The sequence below is a fragment of the Taudactylus pleione genome, unplaced genomic scaffold (genome assembly GCF_031769625.1).
Source record: "Taudactylus pleione unplaced genomic scaffold, aTauple2 ptg000162l, whole genome shotgun sequence".
Classification (NCBI taxonomy): Eukaryota; Metazoa; Chordata; class Amphibia; order Anura; family Myobatrachidae; genus Taudactylus; species Taudactylus pleione.
This window is the reverse complement of record NW_028284564.1, coordinates 3,072,340-3,078,678: the sequence shown is the minus strand read 5'-3', so window position 1 is coordinate 3,078,678 and position 6,339 is coordinate 3,072,340. Positions and strand designations below refer to the sequence as shown.

At 43.3% G+C, this 6,339-nt stretch overlaps 1 pseudogene; it reads left to right on the top strand.

Annotated features, from left to right (window-relative positions):
* The first annotated feature begins 1,775 nt into the window (after positions 1 to 1,775).
* Positions 1,776 to 3,870, top strand: LOC148521435 (uncharacterized; annotated as a pseudogene).
* The last annotated feature ends 2,469 nt before the right edge of the window (positions 3,871 to 6,339 follow it).

The following is a 6,339-nucleotide window of genomic DNA, read 5'->3' as shown; positions in this document are numbered from 1 at the left end:
GGCTGAAAATGGAAACACCACAAGTGTTTAAATGTATTGGAATTTAAGCATGTACAACAAAATGAATGTGGAAATACTAAAATATACATAGCTCATCATAGCAATGAACATCTAAGATTTCTTCTGCATTTACAAACATATTAATGTCCGTGGGCAACAATATGGAAACCTATTGTAGTCATATAATAACTACTTACCTATTCAAGTTCATGAAATGCTTAGGACCAGTGTGGTACCCCGGAATTAGAGGATCCCTTTTCTTTATAAAGTTGTGCCAGTAAAAATAGTCAGGAGTGCCCCTATATATGTATGAAGACAAATGCACTGTTATTTAGTGAAAAATGTTGTTATAAAGTGTAATTTGCTGATAAAATGGCTGTATAAACTGTCCCTATAAAAGGAGAAACTATGGTACGGTCTGGATAGAGGGACCCTGTGTTACTCAGGGGCATGAGAGCAGGACCCTACCAAAGGATGGTAAATAGGGGAAAGGATATCCCGGTTGGACATTGGGGAATATAGAGAAGCCGGAGCGTGCAGGGTACCCGGAGGAAGGAGATATAAGGGACTGCAGGACTGACAGTTGGAGTCGTTGCCTGAGGCAGTTAAGTGGAGCAGAGCTCCTGTGCTAAGGGGCCCATACCTCAGGGAAGTTGGTGGTGGTGCCGCTGAGAAAGAGGCAGTAGTTCCTGGAGTGAACGGTGGCTGAAGAGAGGTCCGATGCACGGCTTACATGTTAGAGCCGGAGGGCAGGAGTGTCGATCCGGGTGTGCTGAGAGTCAGTGTTGCGGTCCGCAGACATCGTGGAGGCAGAGAGAACCTGTCAGCAGGAAGCAGAAGGCAGTCGGGAAAGGAGGTGTGGCTGGGGCGGAGACTGGCAGCCTGATGCTGCCGTGGAGGTGCGGCTAGTCCTGGACAGCTGGTTGCAGTAACTGTCTCTGCAGAAGTAGAGAGGAGATGGGGAGCATAAGCCACGGAGCCGGGTGGTAAGAGACTGCACCACACATATCCCCGTTCCAGTTGCCCACCAAAGTTAACGGCAGGCAGTTGGACTAAGCCACCCCATTGGCATCACCACCCCTCAAGAGCCTTCTAGAAAAAATCTGCAGGGCATTATTGCAGGCTACTGTTTACATTGGCTAATCACGTGTCCCATTAGGAAAGATTAGCAGCAGAGTAACACACAGTCTTCCCAACTTAAGCCAACAAATACAGTGGAATTCAGGATAAAGAGACTACAGTCAGGTAAAAAGAATTAAGTCTATCTGCAAGTGCCAACCTGCAACATAAGTACTAATTGTTAAATTGCAACATAAGTAACTTCAGGAATTGCAGATGATTGCTCATATCCCTGCTTAAACTATAACCAAACTAGCCACTCCACCGGCTAGGATTAATAACGAGAGACAGTTGTCACAGGAGCACGCTCAGCTTAGTCAATTTGAGCTATTGTAATTGGAGAGGCCTTTTCTAATGACAGATTAGAGTCAGCGCTAGCATCTACTACCCCGTGCAACGCAGTGTACACCAACAGGACTTAAGGGTTATATTAATTCATGAACTATTTGTTTTCTGGCCAGAAAATCTTAGGAAATTAGTTAGCATATCGAAGGACTAAATAGAGACTGTTATGCATTTTCACTATTGTTTGCTTATAAGTATTTAGGATAAACCCCATTCTTATGTATACCCAGTGTTAGGGGAATGTTACAATTGGCACAGGATACAGAGCTAAAGTGAAGAGTGTAATCTGAAGATAACTGGAAATCTTTACAATGTCACAAGAGCAGAGAGCAATGGGAGATTCAGCCAGAGCAAGTGGAAGTGGTGTACCGCAAGTTAATTCCATAACCCTTCCGTATTATTTCGGTGCTCCCTGGCTACCTACATATAGTGGGGATATGTATGGAGGTGAAGGAAGCAACTTAACGGAATTCAAGAATAAAATTAGATCAATGTTTAGATTGTACCCTTTGAATGAACGTCAGCAAGTAGAAATTCTCATTTGGCAACTAAATGGGGCAGCCTGGCTAGCAGAGGAAAGACGAAATGTAGATCAGATCTTCCAATGGTTAGCCACCACATTCGAAACTAGAACCGCATCAGAACTAAAGACGCTGTTTTACGGACGTAAGCAATTTCCGAGAGAAATGTTGAGAGATTATGCTCTGAGTCTGCAGGAGGCGTTTCGAGATATCCGTACAATCGGAAAAGACGAAATTGCTGATCCTGACGAGGTGCTGATAGCTCAATTCATTGAGGGCTCTGATGGAGAAGGTATAAAAACACAATTAAAACTGTTAAGGATGCAGATGCCTGAGCACTCTTTCTTTGATTTTTAGGAAACAGCTATTAAGGTGGTGGGACCCCAGATTGGGTCGGAATTAAAGTTTCCAGAAATGCCAGGGTATCAGGAGAGTCAGAGCTTGGCAAGAACAAAATATATAGAAGGGGAAAACCATTTGAAGAAAAAGAATACTGCAAAACATAGTGTTCAGACTCCATCTTCAGATCCTTTTGAAACTTTACAAAAACAATTAAAGGAATTAACTTCAGGGATGGCTGAAATTTGTAATGAAGTGCGAACTCTAAAGAAATATAAATCCCCTAATTCCCAAACTACAGGTGGAGAAGTGAAAGGGAACAAATTTCAGATGATTGGTGGGTCCTTCCTTGAAGAACAGGTCGGCAAGCTACTGATCAGTTCGATGCCCAGGGACGTCCTATTTGCCATCATTGCCAAAGGTCAGGTCATATCGAGAGGAATTGTCCTCAGGTGGAATATTTCAACTCCAATGCCCGAGGATGGAGACCGAGCCTCGGGGAGAAGAAAGTAGGACCTACCAATGGAGAATGGCGGCTTCGCTATGACAAACCATGTCATCTCGGTGAAGATGAATTGACCGCCATCATAGATGTTGATCCTTGATCCAGAATGGGAAGGTTTCGGGAAAAGTCGTCTGGTTCCATGTTAGACGCGGGTACGGATTCATTAATCGTGAGGACACAAAGCGAGATATCTTTGTACATTACTCAGCCATTCAAAAGAACAACCCCAGAAAATATTATCGAAGCCTGGGATAAGGAGAGACTGTAGAGTTTGATGTGGTCAAAGGAGCGAAAGGTCTGCAGGTTTCTAATGGAACTGGTCCTGGTGGTATAGCAGTTCAAGGCAACAGATATGCAGCAGATTGTAAGCGTTATTGGCGCTATTCACGACACAGAGGTTATCCATGTAAATACCAGTCAAACTATTGCTATCATGAATATGAGGAAGAGCTCAATGAAGTAGGAAGGGTGAAACAAAGTACAACTCAACGACAGCCTTATCAGATGCCGTACTATCTACAGAAACCTTATGGATACAGACAACAATGCCTTAGTGACCATGTGAAAGGTGAGCCATCGGAAGGAACAGATGAACCAGTTGTGGACAGACAAAGAGAAACAGCACTACGGGGTCGGCAGAGCATGGCCAAGCAACAACTTTCACCAGAGCCAGTACCTGACAGTGAATCCAGAGTGGAGAACATCAAATCTGGAACAACTTGTTTCAATCCGGCGAATTCAAGTGCCGCTGAACAAGAAAGAGACACTGAAAGGGTGATACACATGGCCATGGCAAGAGAATCGGAAACTCCTAACCCCCAATGCCCAGATTCAGTTAAATTGAAGTCAGAATCTGATATCCCTACTGATACTCTTAGTACAGCTAAGGAAACAGTGATAAGCCTTTTCCCATCGTGGTACCATCCAGACGACAAATACATAACAATAGGCTATAGAGAGGTAGCTTCAATTTTGCAACAGGCATGTAACCAGTCAGGGAAGAAATGCAAGGGAACCTCTACCCATTATAAAGAGAATTAGTTAATGTAACTAGAGGTTGCATGCATCAAGGTATCATACTGTCTTGTTACTTAAAAGAAAGAAATGTAAATGATAGTTGTTCTGCATAAAAGTGTTATATAGTCATTTAGCTGCAATGTTATAAAGTGATGTTTGCTAAACTTGTTAAAATGGCAAAATACATGACGACACGCATGATTTAGCAGGGAGGAATGTGGTACCCCGGAATTAGAGGATCCCATTTCTTTATAAAGTTGTGCCAGTAAAAATAGTCAGGAGTGCCCCTATATATGTATGAAGACAAATGCACTGTTATTTAGTGAAAAATGTTGTTATAAAGTGTAATTTGCTGATAAAATGGCTGTATAAACTGTCCCGATAAAAGGAGAAACTATGGTACGGCCTGGATAGAGGGACCCAGTGTTACTCAGGGGCACAAGAGCAGGACGCTACCAAAGGATGGTAAATAGGGGAAAAGATACCCCGGTTGGACATTGGGGAATATAGAGAAGCCGGAGCGTGCAGGGTACCCGGAGGAAGGAGATATAAGGGACTGCAGGACTGACAGTTGGAGTCGTTGCCTGAGGCAGTTAAGTGGAGCAGAGCTCCTGTGCTAAGGGGCCCGTACCTCAGGGATGTTGGTGATGGTGCCGCTGAGAGAGAGGCAGTAATTCCTGGAGTGAACGGTGGCTGAAGAGAGGTCCGAGGCACGGCTTACCTATTAGAGCCGGAGGGCAGGAGTGTCGATCCGGGTGTGCTGAGAGTCGGTGTAGTGGTCCACAGACATCGTGGAGGCAGAGAGAACCTGTCAGCAGGAAGCAGAAGGCAGTCGGGAAAGGAGGTGCGGCTGGAGCGGAGACTGGCAGCCTGATGCTGCAGCGGAAGTGCGGCTAGTCCTGGACAGCTGGTTGCAGTAACTGTCTCTGCAGAAGTAGAGAGGAGATGGGGAGGATCAGCCGCGGAGCCGGGTGGTAAGAGACTACACCGCACATATCCCCGAACCAGTTGACCACCAAAGTTAACGGCAGGCAGTTGGACTAAGCCACCCCATTGGCATCACCACCCCTCAAGAGCCTTCTAGAAAAAATCTGCAGCGCATTACTGCAGGCTGCTGTTTACATTGGCTAAGCACCTGTCCCATTAGGAAAGATTAGCGGCAGAGTAACACACAGTCTTCCCAACTTAAGCCAACAAATACAGTGGAATTCAGGATAAAAAGAGACTGAAGACAGGTAGAAAGAATTAAGTCTATCTGCAAGTGCCAACCTGCAACATAAGTACTAATTGTTAAATTGCAACATAAGTAACTTCTGGAATTGCAGCTGATTGCTCATATCCCTGCTTAAACTGTAACCAAACTAGCCACTCCACCGGCTAGGATTAATAACGAGAGACAGTTGTCACAGGAGCACGCTCAGCTTAGTCAATTTGAGCTATTGTAATTGGAGAGGCCTTTTCTAATGACAGATTAGAGTCAGCGCTAGCATCTACTACCCCGTGCAACGCAGTGTACACCAACAGGACTTAAGGGTTATATTAATTCATGAACTATTTGTTTTCTGGCCAGAAAATCTTAGGAAATTAGTTAGCATATCGAAGGACTAAATAGAGACTGTTATGCATTTTCACTATTGTTTGCTTATAAGTATTTAGGATAAACTGTTGTTGGAAAAGCATTACATGCATTAATCTTTTGGAATCAGCAGGAGGAGAGGAGTCCTTATCGACTGCTTATCGATTGCAAGGATGCTGTGTTCCTGAACAATAAAATATAATTTGTTGTGTTATTCTTGTGAATTGTAATAGAAATTGAACCTGTAATTTTCATTGTAAAAGTGCCAATTGACATGATATGCTCTCTTTATTGTAATAAAATACCTAATATACTTGTCCAAAGTCAGTCTACTCACCTCTTTACCTCTCTGTACCCAAGAAAGAACCTAGAAACCCCATTCTTATGTATACCCAGTGTTAGGGGGTGTTACACCAGTATTGCAACAGTGAACTGGGCAAATCCAATTTTCCTCAAGCACAAGGGAAATAGGGGAGTAGACTACTTTTTCCAACCAACTTACAAGAGAATACTCAAATAATTGTATAATAATGTTGTAACACATCACTATACAAATACAAGGACAATAGCTGAAATGAATAGAAATGTGACTTCATCTTTGTATTTTTTCCTTTATATAATTTTCCACCAAAATAATGCTCCATAGTAAGAGGAATTAGATGACTGAATGGGGTTCTTGATTTTCTTTTTATTTAGAATTACTGAGTAAGTAATGTACATGGAAAAGTCTACCCTGGACTCTGGACTATGGTTCTATCTCATTGCCATGATACATTGAGTTCTTCAGTAGGAACAGTTGTCCTGTTTTTGTTATCTTCTGATGGACAGAACATCTGGAGGCATTAGAGAGTTGCTCCGTATGAGTGGAAATACAAGTCATATATCACCAAATACCATGTACCATGAGATACCCCTGA